The 25486-nt window shown below is 47.3% G+C and overlaps 7 long non-coding RNA genes across 7 annotated transcripts; 6 read left to right on the top strand and 1 right to left on the bottom strand.

The window, feature by feature from the left end:
- Positions 1-11705: 11705 nt before the first annotated feature.
- LOC123122950 (uncharacterized) lies at positions 11706-14184 on the bottom strand. Its single transcript, XR_006460429.1, has 3 exons — positions 14079-14184; positions 12816-12882; positions 11706-12735 (listed from the first exon to the last, which is right to left on the bottom strand). It is a non-coding gene; the product is annotated as an uncharacterized lncRNA (long non-coding RNA).
- LOC123122947 (uncharacterized) lies at positions 13497-16024 on the top strand. Its single transcript, XR_006460426.1, has 3 exons — positions 13497-13928; positions 15485-15589; positions 15684-16024. It is a non-coding gene; the product is annotated as an uncharacterized lncRNA (long non-coding RNA).
- Positions 16025-16227: 203 nt separating this feature from the next.
- On the top strand, positions 16228-16825 carry LOC123122948 (uncharacterized). The gene is made up of 2 exons (XR_006460427.1): positions 16228-16390; positions 16485-16825. It is a non-coding gene; the product is annotated as an uncharacterized lncRNA (long non-coding RNA).
- Positions 16826-17048: 223 nt separating this feature from the next.
- LOC123122949 (uncharacterized) lies at positions 17049-17627 on the top strand. The gene is made up of 2 exons (XR_006460428.1): positions 17049-17192; positions 17287-17627. It is a non-coding gene; the product is annotated as an uncharacterized lncRNA (long non-coding RNA).
- A 203-nt stretch (positions 17628-17830) lies between these two features.
- LOC123122951 (uncharacterized) lies at positions 17831-18428 on the top strand. The gene is made up of 2 exons (XR_006460430.1): positions 17831-17993; positions 18088-18428. It is a non-coding gene; the product is annotated as an uncharacterized lncRNA (long non-coding RNA).
- Positions 18429-18707: 279 nt separating this feature from the next.
- Positions 18708-19227, top strand: LOC123122952 (uncharacterized). The gene is made up of 2 exons (XR_006460431.1): positions 18708-18792; positions 18887-19227. It is a non-coding gene; the product is annotated as an uncharacterized lncRNA (long non-coding RNA).
- A 272-nt stretch (positions 19228-19499) lies between these two features.
- On the top strand, positions 19500-20005 carry LOC123125596 (uncharacterized). Its single transcript, XR_006461438.1, has 2 exons — positions 19500-19591; positions 19686-20005. It is a non-coding gene; the product is annotated as an uncharacterized lncRNA (long non-coding RNA).
- Positions 20006-25486: the final 5481 nt, after the last annotated feature.

Here is a 25486-nt window from a genome sequence, read left to right on the forward strand (position 1 = left end):
GAACCAAGTCCTTGAATGGTCTGGCCAGTTCAACGTCTCTGGTTCGACCCCTTTATCAAGCAGGTCATTCTCAGCCTTCTCCCACAACGGCCGGGCTTTGAGGTAGCCACCTGACCCCGTGCGATGGTGATGCTCCTTCTTCGCAGCATTTTTCTTGTTTGTCGCTGACATCTTCTTACTCTTGTTCGATGTCTTGTGGGCCACAAATGCATCCCAGTGATCTGTGATCTTCTCAAACCGACCGGTGAATTCTGGAGTCTTGTCTTTGTCGACGAACTTTGTTTTCAGCTCATTCTTCCTCCTCCTGAATAGATCCGCCATCTTCCTAAGAGCATGAGCCTTGACCAATGGCTCTATAACTGGCTTCTCCGGATCCTCCGCTGGCGGTAGGGTGAAATTTGCCTTCAGCTCGGTCCAAAGATCATCTTTCTGCCTATCGTTGACATAAGACACCTGAGGGTCTTCGTTCTTAGGCTTATACCATTGGTGGATGCTGATCGGGATCATGTCCCTAACAAGAACCCTGCACTGAGTAGAAAATGCTTCCTTGGTCCGGATGGGTTCAATCGGTTGGCCATCGTGCGTTATTGTTGTGATTGTGAACCTTTCATCCTGGCGCAACCTTTTCTTCGGCCTCGTCTCGTTACCGAAGTTTGGCTCAATCCGGAGGGCTAGAAAAGAAGAAATAAGAGAGTTAATATGCGTACATACCAAAACAATTAATGCATCAATTAGCTATAGTCAGCACATGCTTAATTAATATATACCTAGCCGGACTCCGTTCGGTCACCGGAGCCATCATCACGGTGTCCTTCTTCCACCGATATTCGGTCACCGGAGCCATCATAATCATCTCCTTCCTCCTCCATTGTTCGATCACCATAGCCTCCTTCTTCACCCTGTCCTTCCAGACCATCGGTGTCGTTGAGATACGACAAGACATCAGCTCCGGCTGTGATTATGTCCCCCAACACTTGTTCTGCTTCCTCGTCTCGTCTGTGCTCCATAGTTTCTACAAATATTACGACATCGCAATTATTATACAAACATGACAGATGGATATATTAGTGGCAAACGACGCTAATCACAACAATACAAACATCGCAATTATTAGATCTAGCTAGCTAATCACAACAAGGAATCATATTAGTGGCCTCGACGCTTCTCTAGGGTTTGGGGTGGCGTCGGCAACGCTTCAAGGGATCGGGGTGGCCTCGACGACAACGCTCTTTTAACTTGGTAAATTTGGGTGGCCTCGGCAGCGCTTCTAGGTTTTGGGCCGGACCGCCTCTCTCATGATTGTCCGAGGTCCGGACCGACAAGGGATTTAACAAAATGGCGCCATTCTAGATGTGCAGAAAATTGTCTAGTGTCAAAGGATTCAACAAAACCATGTCTTCATTCTAATGGCGCCATCATGTCCCGGTTACTTCCGGCTAATGATGAAGCCATGGATTTCTTCAATACTTTGACACTAGGCAACCTCTCGACCCCTCGGCGATCCTCGACCCCTCGACGACCCTCGACCATCGAACCCCCGGCCCCTCGACGACCCTCGAACCCTCGACCCTAGAACCCTCGAACCCTTGACCCTCGACCCCTCGACCCCTCGGCCCCTCGACGACCCTCGAACCTCAAACCCTCGACCCTAGAACCCTCGACCCTCGAACCCTCGACCCCTCGGTCCCTCGACGACCCTCGAACCCTTGACCCTCGACCCTAGAACCCTCGAACCCTCGACCCTCAAACCCTCGACCCTCGACCGTCCTCGACGACCCTCGACCCCTCGGTGACCGTCGACCCTCTACCCTAGTTCCCGACCCTCGACCCCTCGGCGATCCTCGACACCCTCGTTCCTGATAAAAAGAAGAACAAGAAGAAGAAAAAGAGGAGAAGAAGAAAAAAAAAAGGAGAAGAAGAAGAAAAAATAGAAGAAAAAAAAGAGGAGAAGAAGAAAAAATAGAAATTTTTTCTATTTCTTGTTCTTCTCCTCTATTCCTTCTTCTTCTCCTTTTTTCCTTCTACTTTCTCTTCTTATTTTTTTCTCCTCTTCTTCTCCTTCTTCTTCTCCTTCTTCCTTCTTCCTCTTTTCTTCTTTTTCCTTATTTTCCTTCTTCCTCGACGACCCTAACCCTAAACAGTACAACTTCCTCGACGTCCCCACCTCTCTCATGAACAAAAAAAATCTATGAATAAAAAAAACATCATATTCTATGAACAAAAAAACATCATATTCCATCCGCATCCATGCATACATCATATATATGATCATCTATGAACAAAAAAACATCATATTCTATTAAAAAATCATCATATATATGAACAAAAAAAATTATGATAACAAGCATATATATCATCATATATATGAAAAAACAAGCATATATATGAAAAAACAAGCATATATATCATCATATATATGAAAAAACACAAGGACAGGGAGGCCCGGCCGGACCAAGGTGAGGAGGGGCAGGGGCGCGGGGTCGGCGGCGAGGACGGTGACGGCGATGACGTTGACGGGGCAGGGGGCGCGCGCTCGGGGCAGCGGGCGACGGTGACGAAGGGGAAGGGGCAGGGCGACGGCGATGACGGGGTGGGCCTGGGCGGCACGCGTCGGGGCGGCGAGCGGCGACGGCGTCGGGCGAGGGAGCGGGCGACGGCGAGGGCGCGGGCGACGACGACGACGGGCGCGGGCGACGGCGACGCGGGGGTGGCGGGCGGCGTCGGGGCAGCCTGGCGGCGTCGATGTCGTCGGCGTCGTCGGGGGCAACTGCAATATGAGAAGTGAAAATTTCCTAAGTGTCATCTTATATAGCAAAGCCTTTAGTCTCGGTTCGTGGCACCAACCGGGACTATTGCCCCCCTTTAGTCCCGGTTGGTGCCACCAACCGGGACCAAAGGGCCACTTTTCAGCAGCCCTTTGGTCCCGGTTGGTGGCACCAACCGAGACTAAAGGGGAGGCATTGGTCCCGGTTGGTCCCACGAACCGGGACCAAAGGTGGGCATTGGTCCCGGTTCGAGCCACCAACCGGGATCAATAGCCTGTGCCTGGCACAGCCGCGGTGGATGTTTAGTCCCACCTCGCTAGCTGAGGGCATCCGCACCAGTTTATAAGCGCGGCTGTGCCTCCCCTTTCGAACTCCTCCGAACTGCAGGCTTACGGGCCTAAACACACTGTATCTGCCTGTGGACCTAGTCGGCCTTCTGCGGGCCTGAATCCTGACCCATGGGTGGGTTTCTAGTCGTATTCAGGCCGTGGTGGCCCAGTAGGTGGCAGTTTTTTTATTCTTTTCCATTTTTTTCTTTGTTGCTTTATTTTTTTAATTTTTTCTACTTACAACAAAATACTTACTGTTGCTATTTCTATTTATTTTATTAAAGTTTTTTTATTTTGTTTTATTAAAGTTTATTTTATTTTATTTTGTTTCTACTTATTTATTTTATTAAAGTTTATTTTATTTTATTTTGTTTCTACTTATTTATTAAAGTTTATTTTGTTTCTACTTTTTTTTATTTTTTGCTATTTTTATTTATTTTATGAAAATTCTTTTTGCTTTTAATGTTTTGAACAGAAAATACTTTTCTTAATTTTAGTTGCATAAATTTTATATAATTTTAGTTTCAATAATACTAGAGGTTTATAAAAGCTTTTTAGTTGATTCCTTTAGCTATTAGAGTTTCATTAAAGTTTTCTCAAGGCCTGAAGCTAAGCAACGTGCAGGTGAGCATTGCGCCTCTCTTTTATTTTTAATAACTTATTACAAGTCCGGACTTTTTTTGCGTTCAGTATGCACCATTCAAAGCCACGTCATCAACTTTCAACCCTTTCTGACATAATTTGTTATTTTTCATGCATTTACTGATTTTTTTGAGCTATAAGACCCTGAATTGAAAAGCATTTCAAATGAACTCTGAAAAGGTTGAAAGTTGGCATGGTATCATCATTTCACCCACATAGCATGTGCAAAAAATTAAAGAGGGTTACGGCAAAAACTGGATGCACTTCGTGTATGAATCGGACAATCTCTTTCGAAGTATGAGGGTTTCATACGGAAACTCATCTGTTATAAAGGGATTTCATTTTTTTGAACTTATTTGAACTCCAGACTTTTTCTGTGTTCAAAATGCACCATTCAAAGTCACATCATCAATTTTCAACCCTTTCTGACTTCATTTGTCATTTTTCATGCATTTACTGATTTTTTGAGCTATAAGACCCCGAAATTGAAAAGCATTTCAAATAAGCTCTGAAAAGGTTGAAAGTTGGCATGGTATCATCATTTCACCCACATAGCATGTGCTAAAAAGTTGAGAGGGTTACGGCAAAAACAGGATGCACTTCGTTTACAAAAACATGTAACTGCAGTGATATTCTAGATCAAAGGCATCATCATAATAGTCATGGAGAGAAAGTCTTCACTTTTTCTTCGCTTCTGTCCTTTGCTTATTGCGCCGTAACCATATGGATAATCTTCATCGTTTGACAGGGTGGTTGGGTCAGCCTTGACTTTGAAGGGAGGAATTTCATGAAACTTTTCATAATCTTCGAACATGTCTGTCTTGCCCTCCACTCCCACGATGTCTCTTTTTCTGAAAGAACTATGTGGCGCTTTGGCTCATCTTATGATGTGTTCGCTTCCTTATCTTTTCTTTTTCTCGGTTTGGTAGACATGTCCTTCACATAGAAAACATGTGCCACATCATTGGCTAGGACGAACGGTTCGTCTGTGTACCCAAGATTGTTCAGATCCACTGTTGCCATTCCGTACTGTGGGTCTACCTGTACCCCGCCTCCTGACAGATTGACATTGACCCATTTGCACTTAAGCAAAGGGACCTTAAAATCATGTCCTAGTCAAGTTCCCATATGTCCATTATGTAACCATAATATGTGTCCTTTCCCCTATTGGTTACTGCATCAAAGCGGACACCGCTGTTTTGGTTGGTGCTCTTTTGATCTTGGGCGATCGTGTAAAATGTATTCCCATTTATCTGGTATCCTTTGTAAGTCAATACAGTCGAAGATGGTCCCCTGGACAACGAGTACAGCTCATCACAAACAGTGCTGTCACCTCTGAGACGTGTTTCCATCCAACTGCCGAAAGTCCTGATGTGTTCACATGTAATCCAGTCGTCACACTGCTCCGGGTGTTTGGAGCGCAGACTGTTCTTGTGTTCATCGACATACGGGGTCACCAAGGTAGAGTTAGTAGAACTGTGTAGTCTACTTGAGACCAAGAATGCCCGTCCCTGCATATTATTGAGTCCCCTCCAAGCGTGCCTTTTCCAGTCAGTCTCCCCTCTTACCGCGATTTAGGGAGACCAATCTTCTTAAGGCCAGGAATGAAGTCAACGCAAAACCCAATGACATCCTCTGTTTGATGGCCCATGGAGATGCTTCCTTCTGGCCTAGCGCGGTTACGGACATATTTCTTTAGGACTCCCATGAACCTCTCAAAGGGGAACATATTGTGTAGAAATACGGGGCCCAGAATGACAATCTCGTCGACTAGATGAACTAGGACGTGCGTCATGATATTGAAGAAGGATGGTGGGAACACCAGCTCGAAACTGACAAGACATTGCGCCACATCACTCCTTAGCCTTGGTATGATTTCTGGATCGATCACCTTCTGAGAGATTGCATTGAGGAATGCACATAGCTTCACAATGGCTAATCGGACGTTTTCCGGTAGAAGCCCCCTCAATGCAACCGGAAGCAGTTGCGTCATAATCACGTGGCAGTCATGAGACTTTAGGTTCTGGAACTTTTTCTCTGGCATATTTATTATTCCCTTTATATTCGACGAGAAGCCAGACGGGACCTTCATACTGAGCAGGCATTCAAAGAAGATTTCCTTCTCTTCTTTGGTAAGAGCGTAGCTGGCAGGACCTTCATACTGCTTTGGAGGCATGCCGTCTTTTTCGTGCAAACGTTGCAGGTCCTCCCGTGCCTCCGGTGTATCTTTTGTCTTCCCATACACGCCCAAGAAGCCTAGCAGGTTCACGCAAAGGTTCTTCGTCACGTGCATCACGTCGATTGAAGAGCGGACCTCTAGGTCTTTCCAGTAGGGTAGGTCCCAAAATATAGATTTCTTCTTCCACATGGGTGCGCGTCCCTCGCGTCATTCGAACAGATAGTCCGCCGGGACCCTTTCCAAAGATTACGTGTAAATCATTGACCATAGCAAGTACGTGATCACTGGTACGCATGGCGGGCTTCTTCCGGTGATCTACCTCGCCTTTGAAATGCTTGCCTTTCTTTCGACATTGATGGTTGGTCGGAAGAAATCGACGATGGCCCAGGTACACATTCTTCCTGCATTTGTCCAGGTATATACTTCCAGTGTCAGCTAAACAGTGCGTGTATGCGTGGTATTCCTTGTTTGTCTGTCCTGAAAGGTTACTGAGAGCGGGCCAATCGTTGATGGTTACAAACAGCAACGCGCGCAGGTTAAATTCCTCCTGTTTGTGCTCATCCCACACACGTACACCATTTCCATTCCACAACTGTAAAAGTTCTTCAACTAATGGCCTTAGGTACACATCAATGTCATTGTCGGGTTGCTTAGGGCCTTGGATGAGAACTGGCATCATAATGAACTTTCGCTTCATGCACATCCAAGGAGAAAGGTTATACATACATAGAGTCACGGGCCAGGTGTTGTGATTGCTGTTCTGCTCCCCGAAAGGATTAATATCATCCGCGCTTAAACCAAACCATACGTTCATTGGGTCACCTGCAAACTCAGCCCGGTACTTTATCTCGATTTTTCTCCACTATGACCCGTCAGCGGGTGCTCTCAATTTCCCGTCTTTCTTACGGTCCTCTCTGTGCCATCGCATCAACTTGGCATGCTCTTCGTTTCTGAACAGACGTTTCAACCGTGGTATTATAGGAGCATACCACATCACCTTCGCAGGAACCCTCTTCCCGGGGGGCTCGCCGTCAACATCACCAGGGTCATCTCGTCTGATCTTATACCGCAATGCACCGCATACCGGGCATGCGTTTAAATCCTCGTACGCACCGCGGTAGAGGATGCAGTCATTAGGGCATGCATGTATCTTCTGCACCTCCAATCCTAGAGGGCATACGACCTTCTTTGCTGCGTACGTACTGTCGGGCAATTCGTTATCCTTTGGAAGCTTCTTCTTCAATATTTTCAGTAGCTTCTCAAATCCTTTGTCAGGCACAACATTCTCTGCCTTCCACTGCAGCAATTCCAGTACGGTACCGAGCTTTGTGTTGCCATCTTCGCAATTGGGGTACAACCCTTTTTTGTGATCCTCTAACATGCGATCGAACTTCAGCTTCTCCTTTTGACTTTCGCACTGTCTCCTTGCATCAACAATGACCCGGCGGAGATCATCATCGGGCACAATATCGTCTGGTTCCTCTTGATCTTCAGCAGCTTCCCCCGTTGCAGCATAACCGTATTCCGGGGGCACATAGTTGTCATCGTCCTCTTCTTCTTCGTTGTCTTCCATCATAACCCCTATTTATCCGTGCTTGGTCCAAACATTATAGTGTGGCATGAAACCCTTATAAAGCAGGTGGGTGTGAAGGATTTTCGGTCAGAGTAAGACTTCGTATTCCCACATATAGGGCATGGACAACACATCAAACCATTCTGCTTGTTTGCCTCAGCCACTTCGAGAAAATTATGCACGCCATTACCGTACTCGGAGGTGTGTCTGTCACCGTACATCCATTGCCGGTTCATCTGCGTGCATTATATATAATTAAGTGTGTCAAAAACCATTACAGAACATCATGGATAGATAAGTGATCAAATTAATAGAAGTTCATCATCACATTAAAACCAAAGTACATACATAGTTCTCATTGAACAACATATAGCTCTCCAGAGCATCTAATTAAACCATACATTGAAACTATGTAAAACATTTCAATGCAACAACAAATGTGATCATAATCGCAACCAAGGTAACAACTAATCCAACGGCATAATGATACCAAGCCTCGGTATGAATGGCATATTTTCTTATCTTTCTAATCTTCAAACGCATTGCATCCATCTTGATCTTGTGATCATCGACGACATCCGCAATATGCAACTCCAATATCATCTTCTCCTCCTCAATTTTTTATTTTTCCTTCAAGTAATTGTTTTCTTCTTCAACTAAATTTAACCTCTCGACAATAGGGTCGGTTGGAATTTCCGGTTCACATACCTCCTAGATAAATAAAATCTATGTCACGTTGGTCGGCATAATTGTCATAAACAATAAATGAACCAAATAGTTATAAAAGATAATATATATATACCACATCTGAATCATAGACAGGACGAGGGCCAACGAGGGCGGATACCAAAACCATCGCACTATATAATAACAAGCAATAATAAAAGTAAGAAAATCAGACAAGTATCTATCTAAAGTAAGAATTTTTTCTTTCAGAAAGAAGATAAGAACAAGAGGCTCACCACGGTGGTGCCGGCGACGAGATCGGCGCGGGCGATCGACGGCGGTGAAGACGGGGACGGGACGTGACGGACCGCTAAACCTAGACAAATCTCGAGGAAAATGGAGCTTCGAGGTCGAGCTTCGAGAGGATAAAGCTTAACTAGTGTGGCTCGGGCATTTCTTCGAACACCTCATGTGCATAGGAGGTGAGCTAGAGCACCACAAAGCTCTTCCCTCGCCGGCCAGAAAAAACAGAGCAGTGTGAAGTGCTCTGCTCGGGCGATGGGGTATATATAGGCAACTCATTAGTCCCAGTTCGTGGCAGGAACCGGGACTAAAGGCCCCCCTTCTGTCCCGGTTCCAGCCACGAACCGGGACCAATGGCTGTGGGCCAGGAGCGAGGACCATTGGTCCCGGTTCGTGCCTGAAACCGGGACAAATGGGTCCAGACGAACCGGGACCAATGCCCCACGAGGCCCGGCCGGCCCCTGGGCGCACGAATCGGGACGTATGCCCCCCATGGTTCCGGTTCGTGACTGAACCGGGACTAATGGGCTGGCCAGGCCCGAACCAAAGCCCTGTTTTCTACTAGTGTGATCCGAGGCCATCCGTCACGCTCGGACATTGACTTCATTTTGCCATGTCCTGTTTGTTGAACTATGGTTTGCTTTGCTTTGTTTCAAACTTGGGCATCCGAACAGTTTGTATCATATGATCGACGTGCATGGATTGCATGGATTTGAGAATCGGAATTTATCATATGTGAATGTGGGGCGCAACATTTGAGGGGTGCCCGGTCAATGCCCGCAGACCCATCCGGACGCGTTCGCCGGCGTTTGAGGGGCCGGATTTGCCAAATCCGACTGTAGATGCTCTTACATCGCATACCTCAAGGCGCATGAAATTAGTCAACGTGATTGTCTATAGTCGACAAAGCATCGTTGGCGAATATGTGTGCCTCTTGGACGAGGCGACGACTGAGTTTCGTACTCCAACATCGGATTCCCTTTTTTGTTGCCCCTTCGTTTTTGTTTTGTTTGTTACATAGCCTAGCATGTACTCCTTCCGTTCTTAAATATAAGGTGTATTAATTTTTTTTAAAAAAAAGTCAAACGTTGTCTATGTTTGACCAACTTTATAGCAAAATATATAAATATTTACAATAGTAAATATAGAAAAATATTTCGTGGTGAATCTAGTGATAATGATTTGGTATTCTAGACATTGATATTTTTGTCTATAAACTTGGTCAAAGTTAGAGAATTTTGACTTTTTGAAAAGAAATACCTTGTATTTAGGAAGGAAGGGAGCATTTTTTTTATTAACCTCGCTTGTTTAGAAAAAGAACATTGGATACAATCAGATAAGAGGTCGTTTGAATCCACAAATACACAAAAGAACCTAAAAAAAGAGGAAACCAACTCAGATTCTTGAGCCTTCAAATTCTCGCCAAAGCCACAATTGTACCCGTTGTCGTTGCGCCCCCGTAACTGTCGTCAAGAATGGGCAACATTAAGAAAGACAACTATGAAGCACTTGCGAAAGACGTGTAGAGGACCAAATCTTGTTGACTCACCACAATAGTAGATCATTGCATATGATGAAGATTGCCAATCGTGCGAAGCATGTTGCGGGGGCACCACACCAATATAAGCAGACAACTGTGCCAGTATCCTCAGACCAAGCCGATGATATTGCTAAAAAATACTCGAAAGAAGAGATTTTTGAGGAAGGCGACGTCGTTGATGAAGGCCACAGAGTCATATACCGACGGGCATAAAAGAATCAGTCAGTCATCCATGAAGAGTCAACGGGGCAAAATCTCAAGGTCCTCGGCAACTCCATACCAAGTGTTGTCGAGACGTGATTGGAACCAGAGGACTTTTGTCCAAGATAACAATGGCATAACCATGGGAGTGATGCCACAATGATACCGAAGCCCAACCAAAGAGTTTCTTTGTACCCAAAGAAAGATGAAAATCATCTCCTCTTCGCCCCGGTGTCCGAAAATTAGAGGGAAGCGGAGATTCGATATGGCCCTAAACCCTAAACACTAAGAAGATCGGCTTAGTGTTAACTAGCAATGACGGATCGAGTGGCCTGTAATTCTTGTCTTTTCTAAGAGCAAGTATAATAGGATGATGTAGGCGGGCTGTAAGCCTTTAAATATTATATTTTGGATGAGTTGAAGGAGAGAGAAGGAGATAAGGAAAACGGGCTACTGATTAACAGCCGGCTGCAACACATGCTCATAGGCATGTTGTGAGAGAGTAAGGTGGGCCATGTATTAAAAAAATAGTACTCCCCCCGTCCCATAATGTAAGACGTTTTTTCATACTAGTGTAGTGTCAAAAAGCGTTTTACATTATGGGACGGAGGGAGTACATATTTATATGCAACGATTATACTTGCTGGCTATAAACTTGGCTATAGATAATGTGGCGAGGCCATATAGCCAGCTGTTGGCTATACTATTAACCATGCTCTAACGAGAAAAGCAGAGCATCTGCGGAAATGTAGACACTTGTACAGTTACGCTAGCTGGTGTATGCTCAGTTCATCAGTTCAAAGTTCAAACGATGCTTAGCTGCACAACGTGGCCAGTGCCCAGTGGCCTACACCTGGATGCACTTATGCACTCAACCGAAGCGCGGACCGCCAGATGACTCCTCGTTTTTGAACACCTGGCGAGCCGCGCCACTGTCACGCAGTTGGCATGGATTCTAATCCTTGGACGCGAGTGCGTCCTCGCGTAAACACCGCATCTATAGCCCGCGTGTTTGAAGAAGACGCGACGAGGCTCGTCACACCAGCTGCTTCTGCCTTCATTTTGATCAACTAGTAAAATGCCCGTGCGTTGTCACGGGCAATAATACATGTACAAATTTTAGACGTGTCCATCTAATTGAATGACAAAGTTTAGTTGAGGATTATCTAACTCAATGTTGAGATGAAGCAGCGTACATCTGTACTGACTTGAATTTAAGAAGAGCACACACATTTCTTTTCATTTAGCATATAACTATCCACTTCACATGAAATATTTGAAGTAAGCTTGCAAAAAATAGCATTGTTCATATTTAGATTAAAAGAATAAAAACTGTAATAACGTATTGATACAGAGTAAACAAAGCTATTTCACAATGTTGTAATAAAATTACACATATGCTTCTCCGACTAAAAAAAGTTTATCCCAATTCTCTTCACCAAATCACGCACGACTTGTGGAATATTTTATACGCATTCATTGTCCTTGTACGACAGCAAGTGTACCAACACCTGATTTTGTAGGTCATAATCATCCTGCACGTGCATTATGCTGTCATGCAAGGCTCACATCTAAAAGGACACATGAATGGTGAATGTAGAGTACTCACCAGAACAACTGGTAATCCATGTTCATGATCATGCCACGCGCGCATAAACTTTAAAACTAAAAACCCAGACAGATTGCTGGATAGGAGTAAATGTTTTTAGCAATATGATAGATGAAAATGGGGTAGTGCGAGCAGCCTAGCTTTATTATTTCCTTCCCTTCCGCTGAACTCGGGATTTTCTTGCTGCATGTGACGCGCCGCCTTAACTGCCCTGCAATCTCGGCGATTATCTTCCCTACATAGGGCAATCTCCGCGATTATCTTCCCTACATAAACGTGATTGCTTCCCTCTGATTTATTTACCGATTGGCTAGCGCCATTATCGCATGCAAAAATATCGGGAGCAAGAAAATGGCCAGAGATGTCGCTCCGTTTTATTGTATCGTATACTTTTACTCTGAGTGGAAACATCCCATCCAGCGACAAATTTGGCGGGTCTATGGCGGATAAGACGGAATCACCAAGCAGTCCACTTTTTGAGTCTTTTGATATTCGTTTTGCTAGAAGGACAGCAAATGTTGATACTCATGACTGTGCGTGAGTGGCGCAGAAGCACGTTGGCTGGACCATAGCCCTCATTATCTTCAAGAGGAACCATATTTTCCTTGTTGCAAGAAGTGTCTTCTTGTTCTAACCATGGCACGTGAGGTATAGTTGCTTAGAAACATGGAACAACGAAATTGCTATATTTGCAAGTAATAATATGCCTACTATTAAGCACCTTTAACAACTGACGTATCTTGACTTGATTCTGTCTCTTGGGAATGAACCAATAGTCAAGCTTTCTTTTGTTGATAGGCTTCACTACGCTTTTTAAGTAGCTCATCTTTTTTATCTGCATCCATCTGCGCATATCGTTCCCTAGCACGTTGCCGCTTGCGCTCTTTCACATCTATAGGTTCCCCTCCATTATTAATATCGATGACACCTAAAAAACAGAATAATAATTTAGTTATTTCTTGTGCATCAGATTGTACAAATTCACAGCATTAAATCATTAAATATTACTTTGGTTCGTAGAGTTCGACATGTCTTTGAAGGGAGTACGATCACTCGATCGCGTCGGAGACTTCATCTGCAAGGAAGATAGTATCAAAAAAAAGTTTCTCTTACGTGGCCACCGTGGTAAGATTGTAGAGTGCACACTTATTCTACCTCATTCCAATTCATATTCGACTTATGCACTCCTGTTTATTATACCACGAATTAAAATCACTAATGATGATGATTTAAAAATTATTCATGCAAGTATGCTAGTTGTCCAATGTCTACAGTGAAATTCAGTTGACATTACCTCAAGAGCATAAATGATCGTGTTGTTGATGCAAATTAAAATGATACATATTTTATATCCATAAAATTAATAGCACGTGGTACCACAAGTATCTTGCATTCTCTTGAGTCACAACATTTCATCAGACTATTTTTTTAGGACCGTTTACCATACATTAGATATTGTCCACATGAGAAAATATAAGAAATGGAGGCATCGTTGTACAAGAGAAAAACACAGCGTAGTATAACATTTGGCCCACCCACGAGAACTAATCTGGTCAACGGCCTATTACATCAAGTGCCACCATCCATCCATTCTAAATTGGCCCAACTTGGGCCTGCCAGCACCGCTGTGCCACTATGCGCACCGTCCGATCCCCTGGACGGCACAGATCAACAACACGATCGCAAAATCAGCACCGGTGGAAACCCTACCCAAAATATCCTCCAATTTTCGCCGTCATTCACGGAAAGGAAGGAGATAGCGGCTGCGTCGGCGCCGAATTCCTTGCCGGCGTAACCGCGCCGGCAATTCGCGATGCTCGACGGCGATGTCGCGTCCGGCGTCGATCTATCCCGCTGTGCTCGTTGAGGATGTGGTGCCGCCGTCCTTGAAGGCGGACGTCCTGGCCATGGTGATGGGGGCTGCGTGGGCCGTCGCCATTGATGGCAGGCTGCGCGCGCTACGGTGACGGCGGGCCGGGAGACGGCGTCCGCGCGGAAGACGGAGGCTGAGCGGTTTCTGTGTGCTGGAGTTTGCTCCGGCGGCGTGGAGAGGAGCTGCAGCCGGCGCATCGCAAAGGGATGGAGGCCCCCTTCTCCCAGCCAGTCACCGATTATATGTGGGTACGTGTATTTCTGCAACCTCATCTGAAGCATACTATTCTATTATGCTCGAAGCCCAAATAGTAAACAGGATGCGCTTTGCATAGAGTCGATGCTCACAAACATGGGGCTAATTATACATGGTAAACATGAATAAACTATAGGTCTTACCGAACCAAATTAGATAGGAGTCTGCGTGCGTTTATCTTAGCGGCGTGGCACCCGGGTTGATAGTGGAGCTGATTGAATTGGAGGCGGGGACAGATTAGCAGGAAACCAATGCCACGAAGAGTGCGTGAGGTTCGTATGCCAAGCAGACTTATATGCAACCATGGATAGGAAAGTGATCCCGTATTAATTAATTAGAGTTAATGCGCATTATTACACAAGGAATTAGTGGGGAAACAAAAAAAATGGAAAGAACATAGATATAGCAGTTGATCCCGGACAGAATCTCATCTGTCATTGATTTCTTTCATCTAGCTGGATTTATAATGATGACAACACGTACTATAAAAATAGATCCTTGTGAAGCTGTTTTAGAGGCGACGAACACTAAGTGGCTGTGCGAACATAATAACATTTGAACATCATTATAGAGCATCGAAGTGAATTTTGCATCAGACTTGAACCCTCCTCATTCATTGAACGTGAACATGGCTCGTTCGTTGAACAATCAAGCTGGCCCGGTTGAGCATCTCCTAGTGCCGCACGGCAGGCTGCCAGCTCGTAGGACTGCTGGTTGTCTGGTTGGAAGACAAGCTGGCTCATGTATGTCGTTTTCAAGAACCGTACAAAATAGGTTTAATAAAACAACATACAATCCATATTTTTATATAAGATGGTCATGTTAAACATTCTTCGATTACACAAGCACTCACGTTGTGCTCTGTTGACCTCAAGCAGTGTGGCACCTAAAGTCCAGAGCCCCTGCTTTGCTAGTCCCCACCGCATCAAGTGGCGTGACACATGCTGGTCCCAGACACGTAGGTAGATAAACTCCCTCCTGGTTGAGCAATAAAATGTTAGCCCACTGCCATGCATCACATGTCGGTATGGTGTGGTACGGTCGTCTGACCTGTGTAACATTATTTTGCTGACATGCATCACTATGCCAATGACATCTGGGAAAAAATGATGTGAATTTGTTAAGAAAGTCTGGCTCAACTACATGTCAGCAAAATTCATTGTGAGATGATACAATGCACCTGCAAGCATCCTGTTTCTGAGGCTGTAGACATCTATAAAATCAATGAATCGTGGCGGCAACGAAGGGATGTTAATGCTGGCCCTGGCAAGAAGTATTTCAGTGCGCGAGTGGAGGACGATGTAAAAGTCACATGGCACCGGCAATGCAACTGGCAGATGCATAGCTGCTGGTTCAAAACCAACTTTTTTGAATAAGTGTACTGAGCCGGCACGTAGGTTGTCGCTGAAGCGATATGCGATCGGTTGAAATGGATCAAATGCAATTGCATCCATTTTGACCCCCTGGAAATCTATTGCATACATTAGCAGCATGTTGAATATATTATCAGCAGATCACTTGATAGCATATCTTCTTTGAATACTTACAGTTTGGTCGATGAGGATGGCGTGAAAGATGGCTGCTCCACTCCGGGTATGTTTGATGCGAGCATACAAAACCTTTGCCGTTGCGTCCCAACCTCTACTGTATATATGTAGGTTTTCTATTTCGCTGAACCTTACATGTCTGCAATTGGTTGACAAAGAGCACAATTCTGTATATTTCCTAATGCAAATAACTAAAAGCAGGAATGGATAAAATGTTGCCTGGCGATCGGCGGTGGAGGGCCAACGGGAGCGGGAACGAAGTTCACAGGCGGTGGTGCCATGACCCTCTTCGAGCCAGGACGGCCCATCCTGGGTCCCATCGGCATGAGTGCTAAGACCCGATTTCTCTTCTAACACGACTCATGGTTCAGAACGCAAGGACGTATATTGACTGATCTGACTATTTTCATTTTCATTGGCGCCAAGTAAACCATGGTGATAGGAAAAAGGAAGTGATTGAAAGAAGGAGATTGATCAACGTTTGATTGAAAGAAGGAAGGAGATTTATCACCGTCATGAATGAATTGATTGCCATGCATGAATTGATTGCGTTTCGATTGATTGTTGATTGATTCCGCTTGGTTGCCTTATGTGAATTATTTCTTTACCAAAGATAGAGTCGATTGGAGGGAGAAAAGAAAATCGGCAGAGGGAGAAAATCGGTGGGGAGAAAACCGGTGTCGGGAGAAAAAAAATCGCTGGAGGGGAGGGGGGATCGTACGAAGGGGTTGGACGAAGAGGGGGAACGTAAGAGGGGAAACGGAACCTTACGTTTCTTTTAGGTAGTAGAGAAATACTTACAGTTTGGTCGATGAGGATGGCGTGAAAGATGGCTGCTCCACTCCGGGTATGTTTGATGCGAGCATACAAAACCTTTGCCGTTGCGTCCCAACCTCTACTGTATATATGTAGGTTTTCTATTTCGCTGAACCTTACATGTCTGCAATTGGTTGACAAAGAGCACAATTCTGTATATTTCCTAATGCAAATAACTAAAAGCAGGAATGGATAAAATGTTGCCTGGCGATCGGCGGTGGAGGGCCAACGGGAGCGGGAACGAAGTTCACAGGCGGTGGTGCCCTGGCCCTCTTCGAGCCAGGACGGCCCATCCTGGGTCCCATCGGCATGAGTGCTAAGACCCGATTTCTCTTCTAACACGACTCATGGTTCAGAACGCAAGGACGTATATTGACTGATCTGACTATTTTCATTTTCATTGGCGCCAAGTAAACCATGGTGATAGGAAAAAGGAAGTGATTGAAAGAAGGAGATTGATCAACGTTTGATTGAAAGAAGGAAGGAGATTTATCACCGTCATGAATGAATTGATTGCCATGCATGAATTGATTGCGTTTCGATTGATTGTTGATTGATTCCGCTTGGTTGCCTTATGTGAATTATTTCTTTACCAAAGATAGAGTCGATTGGAGGGAGAAAAGAAAATCGGCAGAGGGAGAAAATCGGTGGGGAGAAAACCGGTGTCGGGAGAAAAAAAAATCGCTGGAGGGGAGGGGGGATCGTACGAAGGGGTTGGACGAAGAGGGGGAACGTAAGAGGGGAAACGGAACCTTACGTTTCTTTTAGGTAGTAGAGAAATACTTACAGTTTGGTCGATGAGGATGGCGTGAAAGATGGCTGCTCCACTCCGGGTATGTTTGATGCGAGCATACAAAACCTTTGCCGTTGCGTCCCAACCTCTACTGTATATATGTAGGTTTTCTATTTCGCTGAACCTTACATGTCTGCAATTGGTTGACAAAGAGCACAATTCTGTATATTTCCTAATGCAAATAACTAAAAGCAGGAATGGATAAAATGTTGCCTGGCGATCGGCGGTGGAGGGCCAACGGGAGCGGGAACGAAGTTCACAGGCGGTGGTGCCCTGGCCCTCTTCGAGCCAGGACGGCCCATCCTGGGTCCCATCGGCATGAGTGCTAAGACCCGATTTCTCTTCTAACACGACTCATGGTTCAGAACGCAAGGACGTATATTGACTGATCTGACTATTTTCATTTTCATTGGCGCCAAGTAAACCATGGTGATAGGAAAAAGGAAGTGATTGAAAGAAGGAGATTGATCAACGTTTGATTGAAAGAAGGAAGGAGATTTATCACCGTCATGAATGAATTGATTGCCATGCATGAATTGATTGCGTTTCGATTGATTGTTGATTGATTCCGCTTGGTTGCCTTATGTGAATTATTTCTTTACCAAAGATAGAGTCGATTGGAGGGAGAAAAGAAAATCGGCAGAGGGAGAAAATCGGTGGGGAGAAAACCGGTGTCGGGAGAAAAAAAATCGCTGGAGGGGAGGGGGGATCGTACGAAGGGGTTGGACGAAGAGGGGGAACGTAAGAGGGGAAACGGAACCTTACGTTTCTTTTAGGTAGTAGAGAAATACTTACAGTTTGGTCGATGAGGATGGCGTGAAAGATGGCTGCTCCACTCCGGGTATGTTTGATGCGAGCATACAAAACCTTTGCCGTTGCGTCCCAACCTCTACTGTATATATGTAGGTTTTCTATTTCGCTGAACCTTACATGTCTGCAATTGGTTGACAAAGAGCACAATTCTGTATATTTCCTAATGCAAATAACTAAAAGCAGGAATGGATAAAATGTTGCCTGGCGATCGGCGGCGGAGGGCCAACGGGAGCGGGAACGAAGTTCACAGGCGGTGGTGCCCTGGCCCTCTTCGAGCCAGGACGGCCCATCCTGGGTCCCATCGGCATGAGTGCTAAGACCCGATTTCTCTTCTAACACGACTCATGGTTCAGAACGCAAGGACGTATATTGACTGATCTGACTATTTTCATTTTCATTGGCGCCAAGTAAACCATGGTGATAGGAAAAAGGAAGTGATTGAAAGAAGGAGATTGATCAACGTTTGATTGAAAGAAGGAAGGAGATTTATCACCGTCATGAATGAATTGATTGCCATGCATGAATTGATTGTGTTTCGATTGATTGTTGATTGATTCCGCTTGGTTGCCTTATGTGAATTATTTCTTTACCAAAGATAGAGTCGATTGGAGGGAGAAAAGAAAATCGGCAGAGGGAGAAAATCGGTGGGGAGAAAACCGGTGTCGGGAGAAAAAAATCGCTGGAGGGGAGGGGGATCGTACGAAGGGGTTGGACGAAGAGGGGGAACGTAAGAGGGGAAACGGAACCTTACGTTTCTTTTAGGTAGTAGAGAAATACTTACAGTTTGGTCGATGAGGATGGCATGAAAGATGGCTGCTCCACTCCGGGTATGTTTGATGCGAGCATACAAAACCTTTGCCGTTGCGTCCCAACCTCTACTGTATATATGTAGGTTTTCTATTTCGCTGAACCTTACATGTCTGCAATTGGTTGACAAAGAGCACAATTCTGTATATTTCCTAATGCAAATAACTAAAAGCAGGAATGGATAAAATGTTGCCTGGCGATCGGCGGTGGAGGGCCAACGGGAGCGGGAACGAAGTTCACAGGCGGTGGTGCCATGACCCTCTTCGAGCCAGGACGGCCCATCCTGGGTCCCATCGGCATGAGTGCTAAGACCCGATTTCTCTTCTAACACGACTCATGGTTCAGAACGCAAGGACGTATATTGACTGATCTGACTATTTTCATTTTCATTGGCGCCAAGTAAACCATGGTGATAGGAAAAAGGAAGTGATTGAAAGAAGGAGATTGATCAACGTTTGATTGAAAGAAGGAAGGAGATTTATCACCGTCATGAATGAATTGATTGCCATGCATGAATTGATTGCGTTTCGATTGATTGTTGATTGATTCCGCTTGGTTGCCTTATGTGAATTATTTCTTTACCAAAGATAGAGTCGATTGGAGGGAGAAAAGAAAATCGGCAGAGGGAGAAAATCGGTGGGGAGAAAACCGGTGTCGGGAGAAAAAAATCGCTGGAGGGGAGGGGGATCGTACGAAGGGGTTGGACGAAGAGGGGGAACGTAAGAGGGGAAACGGAACCTTACGTTTCTTTTAGGTAGTAGAGAAATACTTACAGTTTGGTCGATGAGGATGGCATGAAAGATGGCTGCTCCACTCCGGGTATGTTTGATGCGAGCATACAAAACCTTTGCCGTTGCGTCCCAACCTCTACTGTATATATGTAGGTTTTCTATTTCGCTGAACCTTACATGTCTGCAATTGGTTGACAAAGAGCACAATTCTGTATATTTCCTAATGCAAATAACTAAAAGCAGGAATGGATAAAATGTTGCCTGGCGATCGGCGGTGGAGGGCCAACGGGAGCGGGAACGAAGTTCACAGGCGGTGGTGCCATGACCATCTTCGAGCCAGGACGGCCCATCCTGGGTCCCATCGGCATGAGTGCTAAGACCCGATTTCTCTTCTAACACGACTCATGGTTCAGAACGCAAGGACATATATTGACTGATCTGACTATTTTCATTTTCATTGGCGCCAAGTAAACCATGGTGATAGGAAAAAGGAAGTGATTGAAAGAAGGAGATTGATCAACGTTTGATTGAAAGAAGGAAGGAGATTTATCACCGTCATGAATGAATTGATTGTCATGCATGAATTGATTGCGTTTCGATTGATTGTTGATTGATTTCGCTTGGTTGCCTTATGTGAATTATTTCTTTACCAAAGATAGAGTCGATTGGAGGGAGAAAAGAAAATCGGCAGAGGGAGAAAATCGGTGGGGAGAAAACCGGTGTCGGGAGAAAAAAATCGCTAGAGGGGAGGGGGGATCGTACGAAGGGGTTGGACGAAGAGGGGGAACGTAAGAGGGGAAACGGAACCTTACATTTCTTTTAGGTAGTATATAGACTAGTTTTTTTTAGGGTATTTTAATCAACTAGCTGACACGTACAGATAGTCGGACGCTAACGGAGCTGGCAGCGACGAGATCCCCTTGGATATCCGTGTCGCCCATGCATGCACCGCCTCCGTCACCGTCAGTCGGGGTCAGGTCGATCGATCGCCCCACCGCAACAGCAAGCCGGACGGGAGGCAAAAGGTAGGGAAACCGGGCAATAATCGCGCGGAAAAGGCATCGGCGCCCACCCGAAAGGTGGCCGCGTTGCCTTTGGACGCTTCCGCCGCCCGGTGTACGGCCAGCCGGGTTGGGCCATCGCCGGACGGAGGGAGCTGGCTGGGCTAGGTGCCCTCCGCCTAGGCCGCGCGCCGGAAGACCGGGCCGGGGCTGGCTCAATCATGGTGCGCTGGTGGCCTCGCCGATGCCGCTGCGTGTTGCACATGCATGGCCGCGCTGCAGCTTTAGGCTAGCCAGCGGGCCACGGCGCCGATGGTGTGCCCACTGCCCGGCACCGACCGCTGACACGCACACGCCTTTGGAAGAAAGGAAGAAAGAACAGGTTCGTTCGGGGGCACTCAGTCGACGGAGTGACCACCCCAATGTTCCGAGGTCCACACACGCCATCCATCATCCATGCGTCGACCGTATCGAGTAGCGCGCTGCTCCTGTGCACGGACCACGGGCGCGGAGATCGACGAAGGTAGGCATGCAGAACATAGACGTACGTACTCGTAGCGCAGCGGCGCCGTGCCGTGCGCGGTGAGTCTACGCCGTGGAATATCACAAACAGGAAATGTGATAGTGCAATGTTCATCTCGAGCTAGTGTTCCGCGTCAATGCATGCAAAGAGCAAGTCTTCCACGTCAATGCGCGCATAAAATGTTCTAGGACAAAGATGGCATATCGTACGTACGCACGTACGTGCATGGAATTTCAAGGTTGCACGCAAAGACATTCTGCCCAGCTCGATCTCCCATGTCATTATTCGAGGGTCAACATGAGTAGATACAGTAGTAGTATCAGTATAGTGTTTTTTTTTTAAAGATCCAGCAAATTGCTGGCTTCAATTAGATTTAGCAGAAAGCAGCGGGAAAACAACATGAAGAGGATCCGAAGATCAAAGAAAAAGAAAAGCCGCAACCCTATTGGTTGCAAGACAACATCACACTTACACTGCGGATCGCCATCCACCCACAACAGGATGCTCCGACTCCGGCAAAGAAACAATGGAGAATTAGACAAGGCTGGCGTCAGAGAAGATCGCCGAACAGACCACATGTCGCCCGTCATCGTACGCCAACGGGGCCCAGACCGCAGCTTCGACTTCACAGCAACAAGCAGCCGAGGTAATCTTGTAGACACGCCGAAGAAGAGCCGACTACCACAATCAATGCCACACCTCCGACAATGCTCACCGCCATCATCGTTGCCACAGAAGCCTAACCGACGGACACGACCAAGTAGCACGAACGGCTTCCCCCACCTATCACTGGTCCCTCTGGCAGGCAAGAAGCTTCTGGAACGATGCCCCAAGAGGTGCGACACACGTTGCCATCATCGCCTGATCCCTGAGGATCAAGGGTTTCCCCCGAGCATTCTTGCATAGTGGAGCGAGCAGAAACGCTTCAGCAACGCCTTCTAGAAGGAAGCGGCGCCCGCAGGCGTCGCCTGCCCCAGCCCAAGACTAGCAGCAAGGCCTTCACCCGGCGCTGCATTGCCAACCACCAAGCTCAGCCAGACCACCACCACAGTCGCGCGCCCGGCGGCCGCTGGCCCCGCGCGCCCAACGTCCGCCGCAACCACCTTCAGATCTGGACGCCGGGGCCCAGATCTCCATCGTTGCCACCGGTCCACGCCGGATAACCGCCAGCCCCATGCGCCCGACGGTCATCGCAGCCACCCGCAGAACTGGACGCCGGGGCCCGATCTGCCACTCACTGGCCCCTTGGAGCCCACGGCCGCCGGCGCACAGAGCCGCCTACAGCCTCCGCGTCGCCGAACCCGCTCCTGCCTGACCCTTCTCCTCTGTTGCAGTACAACCGCGGGCACACCGCGCCCTCAGTAGGGCCATCCCCCACCGTGCGCACTCCGGAGGCCCCCACGCCTCATCTCCTCGCCAGATCCGGCCGTCGCGCCACCGGCCGATCCAGATCCGCGAGCACCCAGCCGCAGCAGCCTACGAGGGCCAGCACGCCCGGGCCAGATGCGCCACCTGCAACACCGCCCAGACGTAGGCACCAGCCACGCGTGCACCGCCGCGCCATGTAGCTCCGGGCTGCCGTACCGCCCCGCACCTCCACTGGTCGAGCTGCCCCGCGCCGCTCAGATCCGCTGGAGGAAGAAGGAGCCCCCGCCGCCGCCTACGCCGTGCGGGCTTTGCCTGGCGGCGGCGAGGGGGGGGGGCAGGGGCGGGATTGTAGCTACTCCCGCGGCTAGGGTTTGCTCCCGGGGAGCCCCGTGGGGGAGCATCACCCTATCAGTATAGTGTTGCAGGCTTTGTATTTCTACTATACTTCTGCGTAGACGGACCAATTCTTTTTCTCCAACAAGGGAATGACCAGTGAGGTAGTGGTCATTTTTTTGCGGGATATCTTCAGATCTATTAATCTTCAATCATGGCAGTACAACGAACATCAGAAATAATAAAAATTACATCCAAATCTATAGACCACCTATCAACGACTACAAGCACTGAAGCGAGTGGAAGGCGCGTCGCCGTCATCCCCCCTCCATCGCCGGAGTCGGGCACAACTTGTTGTAGTAGACAGTCACATCGCCAGGATCGTGTTAAGGCCCCATAGGACCAGCACACCAGAACAACAACAGCCGTGGATGAAGAATAACGTAGATCAGAAGGATCCAATCCGAAGACACACGAACGTAGACGAACACCAACCACTAGTAGAAAAAGGGGCTTTCGTTCGGGCCTGACCAGCCCATTAGTCCCAGTTCTGCCACGAACCGGGACCAATGGAGGCATTTGCCCCGGTTCGTGAGCCCAGGGGGCCGGCCAGGGCCTCGTGCGCATTGGTCCTGGTTCGTCTGTGCCCATTTGTCCCGGTTCTTGGCACGAACCGCGACCAATGGGCCTCGCTCCTGGCCCACAACCATTGGTCCCGGTTCATGGTAGGAACCGGGACAGAAGGATGGCCTTTAGTCCCGGTTCCAGCCACGAACCGGAACCAATGAGTTGCCTATATATACCCCATCGCCGGCGAGTAGAGCACTCCACAGTGCTCTGTTTTTTGCTGGCCGGCGAGGGGGAGGGCATTGGGTGCTCTAGCTCACCTCCTATGCACATGAGGTGTTCGATGAAATGCCCGAGCCACATTAGTTAAGCTTTCTCCTCTCGAAGCTCGACCTCCGAGCTCCATTTTTCCGAGATTTGTCTAGGTTTAGCGGTCCGTCACGCCCCGTCCTCGTCTTCACCGCCGTCGATCGCCCGCGCCGATCTCGTCGCCCGCACCACCGTGGTGAGCCTCTTGTTCTTATCTTCTTTCTGAAAGAAAAAAATCTTACTTTAGATAGATACTTGTCTAATTTTCTTACTTTTGACACACATAATTATATATAATGCACGCAGATGAACCGGCAATGGATGTACGGTGACAGACACACCTCTGAGTACATTAAGGGCGTGCATAATTTTCTCGAAGTGGCTGAGGCAAACAAGCAGAATGGTTTTATGTGTTGTCCATGCCCTAATTGTGGAATACGAGGTCTTACTCTGACAAGAAAATCCTTCACACCCACCTGCTTTATAAGGGTTTCATGCCACACTATAATGTTTGGACGAAGCACGGAGAAATAGGGGTTATGATGGAAGACAACGAAGAAGAGGAGGACGATGACAACTATGTGCCCCCTGAATACGGTGATGCTGCAACGGGGGAAGCTGAAGATCAAGAGGAAGCTGAAGATCCAGAGGAACCAGACGATGTGCCCGATGATGATCTCCGCCGGGTCATTGTTGATGCAAGGGAAAAGTGCGAAAGTGAAAAGGAGAAGCTGAAGTTCGATCGCATGTTAGAGGATCACAAAAAAGGGTTGTACCCCAATTGCGAAGATGGCAACACAAAGCTCGGTACCGTACTGGAATTGCTGCAGTGGAAGGCAGCAGAATGCTGTGCCTGACAAAGGATTTGAGAAGCTACTGAAAATATTGAAGAAGAAGCTTCCAAAGGATAACGAATTGCCCGACAGTACGTACGCAACAAAGAAGGTCGTATGCCCTCTAGGATTGGAGGTGGAGAAGATACATGCATGCCCTAATGACTGCATCCTCTACCGCGGTGCGTACAAGGATTTGAACGCATGCCCGGTATGCGGTGCATTGCGGTATAAGATCAGACGAGATGACCCTGGTGATGTTGAGGGCGAGCCCCGCAGGAAGAGGGTTCCTGCGAAGGTGATGTGGTATGCTCCTATAATACCACGGTTGAAACGACTGTTCAGAAACAAAGAGCATGCCAAGTTGATGCGATGGCACAATGAGGACCGTAAGAAAGACGGGAAGTTGAGAGCACCCACTGACGGGTCGCAGTGGAGAAAATCGAGAGAAAGTTCTGGGCTGAGTTTGCAAGTGACCCAACGAACGTATGGTTTGCTTTAAGCGCGGATGGCATTAATCCTTTCAGGGAGCAGAGCAGCAATCACAGCACCTGGCCCGTGACTCTATGTATGTATAACCTTCCTCCTTGGATGTGCATGAAGCGGAAGTTCATTAGGATGCCAATTCTCATCCAAGGCCCTAAGCAACCCGGCAACGACATTGATGTGTACCTAAGGCCATTAGTTGAAGAACTCTTACAGCTGTGGAATGGAACAGGTGTACATGCGTGGGATGAGCACATGGGGAAAGAATTTGACCTAAAGGCGTTGTTGTTCGTGACCATTAATGATTGTCCCGCTCTCAGTAACCTTTCAGGACAGACAAACAAGGGATACCACGCATGCACGCACTGTTTAGCTGACACCGAAAGTATATACCTGGACAGATGCAGGAAGAATGTGTACCTGGGCCATCGTCGATTTCTCCCGACCAACCATCAATGTCGAAAGAAAGGCAAGCATTTCAAAGGCGAGGCAGATCACCGGAAGAAGCCCGCCATGCGTACCGGTGATCACGTACTTGCTATGGTCTCTCATTTACACGTAATATTTGGAAAAGGTCCCGGCGGACTAGCTGTTCCGAATGACGCTGAGGGACGGCACCCATGT

This window comes from Triticum aestivum, chromosome 5D, assembly GCF_018294505.1.
Source record: "Triticum aestivum cultivar Chinese Spring chromosome 5D, IWGSC CS RefSeq v2.1, whole genome shotgun sequence".
NCBI lineage: Eukaryota > Viridiplantae > Streptophyta > Magnoliopsida > Poales > Poaceae > Triticum > Triticum aestivum.